Genomic DNA, 8,598 nt, shown 5'->3' on the forward strand with positions numbered 1-8,598 from the left:
ACACATACAAGGCACATCAAGCTAACTTAGCTTGACAACTCAGCAACCGCTGAAACAGTACTTACCAAGTAACAATGCAGTACTTAACTAAAAACAAAGTTGATCTGAACCAGATAACAACTGCAGGAAAACAAAGCGCCCAGCATCCTCTACGGACTACGAGAAAAAGATTTACTGGTAGGTAATTAAAATCCTATTTTCTCTTACGTCCTAGAGGATGCTGGGGTCCACATTAGTACCATGGGGATGTACCAAAGCTCCCAAAACGGGAGGGAGAGCGCGGAGGCTCCTGCAGAACCGATTGACTGAACTTCAGATCATTAGAGGCCAAAGTATCGAACTTGTAGAACTTTGCAAACGTGTTCGACCCAGACCAAGTTGCTGCTCGGCAAAGCTGTAACACCGAGACACCCCTGGGCAGCCGCCCAGGAAGAACCCACCTTACGTGTAGAGTGGGCCTTGACAGACACAACAAGCCTGCCGTAGAATACACATGCTGGATAGTGAATTTGATCCAGCGAGATATCGTCTGCTTAGAAGCAGGACACGCAATTTTCTTAGGATCATACAGGACAAACAGAGAGTCCGATTTCCTGTGATGAGCAGTCCTTTTCACATAAATTTTCAGAGCCCTTAAAACAAGGACTTTGATGAAATTGAGGAGTCAGTAGCCACTGGCACCACAATAAGTTGGTTGACATGAAATGCCGACACAACCTTCGGAAGAAACTCCTCACGTGTCCGGAGCTCAGGTCTATGTTCGTGGAAGATCAAGTATGGGCTTTTACACGATAAAGCCCCCAACTTCGACACACGTCTAGCAGAAGCTAAGGCCAACAAAGTGACAGCTTTCCACGTAAGAAATTTGACTTCAACCTCCTGTAGAGGCTCGAACCAGTCCGACTGGAGGAAAAGCAACACCATGTTAAGGTCCCAAGGCACGGTAGGCGGTACAAAGGGAGGTTGGATGTGCAGAACTCCCTTCAAAAAGGTCTGAACCTCAGGAAGGGCAGCCAATTGTTTTTGGGGAAAAAAGGATAGGGCCGAAATCTGGACCTTCACAGATTCCAACTTTAGGCCCATATCCACACCAGCTTGTAAGAAGAGGAGAAACCGTCCCAGTTGAAACTCCACCGCAGGAAAGTTCTTGGACTCACACCAAGATACATATTTTTTCCAAATTCGATGGTAGTGCTTAGACATTACTCCTTTCCTAGCCTGTATCAGGGTAGGAATAACCTTGTTCGGAATGCCCTTCCGAGCTAGTATAAGGCGTTCAACCTCCATGCCGTCAAATATAGCAGCGGTAAGTCTTGATAGGCGAACGGCCCCTGCTGCAGCAGATCTTCCCGAAGAGGAAGAAGCCTCGGCTCTTCTTGCAGTAGATCCAGAAGATCCGCATACCAAGCCCTTCTTGGCCAGTCTGGAGCAATGATGATCGCTTGAACCTTTGTTCTCCTTATGAGCTTTAGAACTCCTGGGATGAGTGGAAGTGGAGGAAACACATACACCGACTGGAACACCCATGGAGTCACTAGGTCGTCCACCGCCACTGCTTGCGGGTCCCTCGACCTGGAACAATACCGCCGAAGCTTCTTGTTGAGACGAGAGGCCAACATGTCGATCTGGGGTACGCCCCAAAGATCTGTTACCTCCCTGAACACTTCCGGATGGAGAGCCCACTCCCTTGGATGGAGATCGTGTCCTCTGAGGAAGTCCGCTTCCCAGTTGTCTACTCCCGGAATGAAGATTGCTGACTGCGCCAACGCGTGCTTTTCTGCCCAGAGGATGATTCTTGTTACCTCTGCCATCGCAGTTCTGCTCTTCGTTCCGCCCTGTCGGTCTATGTAAGCCACTGTTGTCACATTGTCCGACTGCACTTGAATGGCCCGATTTCTCAGAAGATGGGCCGCTTGGAGGAGACCGTTGTAGACGGCTCTTAGTTCCAGAATGTTTATTGGCAGGCCGGCTTCCAGACTTGACCACCTTCTTTGGAAGGTTTCCCCTTGAGTGACTGCGCCCCAGCACCGGAGACTTGCATCCGTGGTTAGAAGGATCCAGTCCTGAATCCGGAACCTGCAGCCCTCCAGAAGATGAGATAATTGCAGCCACCAGAGGAGTGAAATCCTGGCCTTTGGTGACAGACGAATTCTCTGGTGCATGTGTAGATGGGATCCCAACCACTTGTCTAGGAGATCCAGTTGGAAGGACCGAGCGTGAAACCTCCCGTACTGCAGAGCCTCGTACGAGGCCACCATCTTTCCCAGAAGGCGAATGCACAGATGAATTGACACCCGGGCTGGCTTCAAGACATCCTGGACCATCGTTTGAATCACCAACGCCTTTTCCACTGGGAGAAACACCCTCTGCACTTCCGTGTCGAGGATCATTCCCAGAAAGGACAACCTTCTGGTTGGTTCCAAATGTGACTTTGGAAGAATCAGGATCCAACCATGTTTTCTGAGAAGTTGAGTCGTGAGTGTTATGGACCGTAACAGCTTCTCCTTGGACGATGCCTTTATCAGCAGATCGTCCAGATACGGAATTATGTTCACCCCCTGTCTGCGGAGGAGAATCATAATTTCCGCCATCACCCTGGTGAATACACTCGGTGCTGTGGAGAGACCGAATGGGAGGGCCTGGAAAGGAAAGTGACAGTCCAACAGTGCAAATCGCAGATAAGCTTGATGCAGCAGCCAAACCGGAATGTGGAGGTATGCATCCTTGATATCCAGGGATACTAGGAATTCGCCCTCCTCTAGACCCGATATCACTGCCCTTAGGGACTCCATTTTGAACTTGAACTCCCTCAGAAAGGGGTTTAGTGATTTTAAGTTCAGAATGGGCCTGACCCAACCATCCGGTTTTGGTACCACGAAAAGGTTCGAATAGTAACCCTTGTACTGCATGTAAGGTGGTACTGGCACAATGACCTGTGCCTCCACCAACTTCTGGACGGCTTCCTGCAGGACAGTCCTGTCTGCCAGCAGAGCTGGCAAGCCTGATTTGAAAAATCGGTGAGGAGGGAGATTTTTAAATTCCAGCCTGTACCCCTGGGACACAATATCTTGCACCCAGGGGTCCAGGCCGGAGGACACCCAGACATGACTGAAATGTCTGAGTCTCGCTCCCACCGGCCCCACCTCTGGGGCGTGCAGTCCACCGTCATGCGGAGGACTTTGGTGTAGCTGAAGCAGGTTTCTGTTCCTGGGAACCTGCAGCCGCAGATTTCTTGAACTTGGGCCGACCTCCCCGAAAGAAGGTGTTGGACGGCATTGCCTTTCTGGGCTTGTTAGACCGAAAGGACTGTGGTGTAACTCAGTGGTTCCCAAACTTTTTTGAATCACGGCACCCTAGAGTATCAGAATTTTTTTCACGGCACCCCTAAGCCAATAGTTTCTTATTGAAAATTTTAGAAAGAAATATTAAATTAAGTAAATTGTCTTTATATGTCATCCTTAGGGTAACTTATATGGTGAGGGACAAGATTTGCTTCTGATTGTCAATATATTTTATGGTTGGCAGCTATTAACACTGGTTTGGCTTTTTACATTGACCATGCAGAATTTGAATTGGTTCTGGACCACCAACCCGAGGCACCCCTGCAAGTGTCCCGAGGCACCCCAGGGTGCCACGGCGCACAGTTTGGGAACCACTGGTGTAACTGAAGAAAAGGGTTTCTTCGGAGCAGGTGTAGCTGAGGGAAGGAAGGGTGACTTACCAGCCGTAGCCGTGGAGATCCACGCATCTAACGCTTCCCCAAAGAGAGCCTGACCTGTGTTGGGTAGGGTCTCCATACTTCTCCTGGATTCCGCGTCGGCAGACCACTGGCGCAACCACAGCCCTCGACGAGCTGATACTGACATGGAGGAAATCCCCGCAGCCATGGAACCCAGGTCCTTCATGGACTCTACCAGAAATCCTGCCAAATCCTGAATGTTACGTAAAAACAATTCAGCATCACATTTCTCCATAGTATCCAAGTCCTCAAGTAACGTGCCTGACCACTTTACTATAGCTTTGGCAATCCAAGCACTGGCAATAGTGGGACGTAGTATTGCCCCAGAAGCCGTGTACATGGATTTGAGCGTATTATCAGTTTTACAAACAACCGGCTCTTTCAAGGCGGTAGGTCCTAGAACAGGTAAAACCACCTTTTTTGAGAGTCTGGATACTGACGCATCAACAATAGGCGGGTTTTCCCATTTTTTCCTATCCTCAACCGGGAAAGGAAACGCTACCAGAACCCTTTTAGGTATCTGGAATTTTTTATCCGGGTTTTCCCAAGCCTTTTCAAATATAGCATTTAATTCCTTTGACACAGGGAAGGTTAGCGAGGCTTTCTTATTATCAGTGAAGTAAGCCTCCTCTACCTGCTCGGGTGTTGTGTCAGCAATAGTCAACACATCCCTAATAGCCTCTATCATCATCTGCACCCCTTTTGCAAGTGATGCAGCCCCCAGCAACACATCCCCGTCACCATCTGTAGCATCAGAGTCGGTATCATCCTGCATTATCTGAGCAAGAGCACGTTTATGGCAATATACAGCGGGGAGCCCTGAGGTACCAGAACTGGGCCAGACTGCCATAGAGTTCTGTAAAGCCTGAGTTGCAGATTAATTTTGTGCAACCCTAGTAGAAATCTGAGAAATCATAGATTTGATAGAGGATAAGCACTCAGGCTCCCTTGCTGGAATCTGTGCTAAACCAGTGCAATCCTGATTACATGGAATGGGATAATCTTGAGAGGACATATCCTCTGCAGCATATGACACAGAGTCCCTGGACATAGCTTAACAGAGACCGCACACACTCCACACACACACAGGGGAGGGCAGACAGAGTTTCACCCCCAAGAATGGCAGGAGAGACACAGAGATTGGAGCCAACCCACACACAGCACTTTTAATATAAAGGGAGACCCCCTATCAGCGCTGACTGTGCACCTTAATAGGTTACACAGTCGTTTTGCAGCCTCCCCCCCCCTTCTACAACCCCCTGGTACCGTGATAGATAGCTGGAGTTGCTGTGGAGGGACTTGCTCTTCACTGACAGCGCTGTGCAGGCCCGCTCTGAGAAGCACCCCCCCCAAAATGGCGCTGTCTTCCCGCTCTTCACAGGATTATACTGGCCTGAGGATTGATGCTGGCTGAGATCCGGGGACCCCGACAGGCTGTGTGACCAGTGTAGGGTATAGACGCTGGCTCAGGGCACCCCTCACAGTGCCACACTATGTACCGCTGAGCCTCCGGAGCGCAGTTAATACTGCTCTCCTACCCTGATGCCACCATCTTCCCACCGGCCCCCCCGCTTGCTAGGGGGGGTCAGTGACTCACTCGCCACAATCTTCAGCTCTGTAAGGGGGTGGCAGCATGCGGCTGGGGTGAGCGATCCCCTGCGGCGGGGAACGATCTATCCCCTCTGGAGCTCAGTGTCCAGTCAGCGGAGACAGTGGCTCAGACCCCGCAGGGTGGACACTGCTCCCCCCCTTAGTCCCTCAATGCAGGGAGGCTGTTGCCAGCAGCCTCCCTGTAAAAAAATAAACTCTAAAACTAAATTTTGCTAAGGAAACTCTGGAGAGCCTCCCTAGCTGCGGCGGCTCCTCCGGGCACATTTTCTAAACTGAGTCTAGTAGGAGGGGCATAGAGGGAGGAGCCAGCCTGCACTCTCAAACTCTTAAAGTGCCAATGGCTCCGGGTGGACCCGTCTATACCCCATGGTACTAATATGGACCCCAGCATCCTCTAGGACGTAAGAGAAAAACCAGACAACAAATATAGTACATTTTATTATAATCATTATAATTTAAAATATAAACTCAGCTACTATTGGAGAAGCTGGGGCGTCATAAGAACAAAGACAGCTTCTCCTTTAATCAACACCTTGCAGTGAGGAGGTGATTTTTTTTAATCTTTCAAGAAAAATGTAACTCTTCAGATGGTGTTTTTGATTGGTAGATATTTATCAATGTGTGTTTTTCAAATGTGTGGTAACACTTGCAGTTGGAAGGAGCTTCTCCGCGTTTCATGTACACTAGAGACGACTGGGGATATAGGGGGTCATTCCGAGTTGTTCGTTCGTTACCGATTTTCGCAACGGAGCGATTAAGGCAAAAATGCGCATGGTACGCAGTGCGCATGCGGTATTTTAGCAAAAAACTTAGTTGATTTACTCACGTCCGAACAAAGAATTTTCATCGTTGAAGTGATCGGAGTGTGATTGACAGGAAGTGGTTGTTTCTGGGCGGAAACTGGCCGTTTTCTGGGAGTGTGCGGAAAAACGCAGGCGTGCCAGGATAAAACGCGGGAGTGTCTAGGGAAATGGGGGAGTGGCTGGCCGAACGCAGGGCGTGTTTGTGACGTCAAACCAGGAACGAAACGGCCTGAGCTGATCGCAATCTGTGAGTAGGTCTGGAGATACTCAGAAACTGCTAAGAATTTTCTGTTCGCAATTCTGCTAATCTTTCGTTCGCTATTCTGCTAAGCTAAGATACACTCCCAGAGGGCGGCGGCCTAGCGTGTGCAATGCTGCTAAAATCTGCTAGCGATCGAACAACTCGGAATGACCCACATAGTTTCATGCGTAGAGTAGTTCTCTACGCGTTTCATGCCCTGAGTATACTAGAGACGATTGGGGGTATAGTTACTAAAAGTCAATTTGGGTTTTCAGTCGATTTTGAGTGACATGTATTTACTAAAGTCAAAATAGACTGAAATAGAACTTTACACTTACATAAAACTACAATAGAACCTTCTATACGTTAACAGAGTTCCATTCCTAATCCATATTTACTAATAGTCGATTTGAAAATCAACCACAAATTTCCATTTTCAATAGAACCATCACAAATAGATCAATTTAAATAAGATTTTAAACCTACCGGTAAATCTATTTCTCCTAGTCCGTAGAGGATGCTGGGGACTCCGTAAGGACCATGGGGGTATAGACGGGCTCCGCAGGAGATAGGGCACCTAAAAAGAACTTTGACTATGGGTGTGCACTGGCTCCTCCCTCTATGCCCCTCCTCCAGACCTCAGTTAAGAGAACTGTGTCCAGAGGAGATGGACAATACAAGGCAGGATTTAGCAATCCAAGGGCAAGATTCATACCAGCCCACACCAATCATACCATGTTACCTGGAACATACATAACCAGTTAACAGTATGAACAAAAACAACAGTAACGATCCAAGACCGATGTCAACTGTAACATAACCCTTATGTAAGCAACAACTATATACAAGTCTTGCAGAGTTTCCGCACTGGGACGGGCGCCCAGCATCCTCTACGGACTAGGAGAAATAGATTTACCGGTAGGTTTAAAATCTTATTTTCTCTTACGTCCTAGAGGATGCTGGGGACTCCGTAAGGACCATGGGGTTTATACCAAAGCATCCAATCGGGCGGGAGAGTGCGGACGACTCTGCAGCACCGACTGAGCAAACGGTAGGTCCTCATCAGCCAGGGTATCAAACTTGTAGAATTTAGCAAAAGTGTTTGACCCCAACCAAGTCGCCGCTCGGCAAAGTTGTAAAGCCGAGACGCCTCGGGCAGCCGCCCAAGAAAAGCCCACCTTCCTAGTGGAATGGGCCTTAACCGAATTTGGTACCGGCAATCCAGCCGTAGAGTGAGCCTGCTGAATCGTATTACAGATCCAGCGAGCAATAGTCTGCTTTGAAGCAGGAGCGCCAATCTTATTGGCCGCATACAGGACAAACAGCCTCTGTTTTCCTAATTCTAGCCGTCCTGGCTACATAAATTTTTAAGGACCTGACTACGTCCAGGGATCTGGAATCCTCCAGGTCACCGGTAGCCACAGGCACCACAATAGGTTGATTCATATGGAACGACGAAACCACTTTAGGCAAAAATTGCGGACGTGTCCTCAATTCAGCTCGATCCACATGAAAAATCAAATAGGGGCTCTTGTGTGACAGAGCCGCCAATTCTGACACTCGCCTTGCTGATGCTAAGGCCAACAACATGACCACCTTCCAGGTAAGACATTTCAACTCAACCTTGTTAAGCGGTTCAAACCAGTGTGATTTTAGGAACTGCAACACCACGTTCAGGTCCCATGGTGCCACTGGAGGCACAAAAGGGGGCTGGATGTGCAGCACTCCCTTTACAAACGTCTGGACTTCTGGAAGAGAAGCCAATTCCTTCTGAAAGAAAATCGAGAGGGACGAAATCTGTACCTTAACCGAGCCTAATTTTAGGCCCATATCCACTCCTGTCTGTAGGAAGTGGAGAAGACGACCCAGATGAAAATCTTCCGTAGGTGCATTCTTGGTCTCACACCAAGACACATACTTTCGCCAGATACGGTGATAATGTTTTATCGTCACCTCCTTCCTAGCCTTTATTAAAGTAGGGATGACCTCTTCCGGAATCCCCTTTTTTGCTAGGATTCGGTGTTCAACCGCCATGCCGTCAAACGTAACCGCGGTAAGTCTTGAAATACACAGGGCCCCTGCTGCAACAGGTCTTCCCTCAGAGGAAGAGGCCAGGGGTCTCCTGTGAGCATCTCTTGTAGATCCGAGTACCAGGCCCATCGAGGCCAGTCTGGGACAACGAGTATCGTCTGTACTCTTCTTCG

The sequence above is a fragment of the Pseudophryne corroboree genome, unplaced genomic scaffold, assembly GCF_028390025.1.
Source record: "Pseudophryne corroboree isolate aPseCor3 unplaced genomic scaffold, aPseCor3.hap2 scaffold_718, whole genome shotgun sequence".
Taxonomy (NCBI): Eukaryota; Metazoa; Chordata; class Amphibia; order Anura; family Myobatrachidae; genus Pseudophryne; species Pseudophryne corroboree.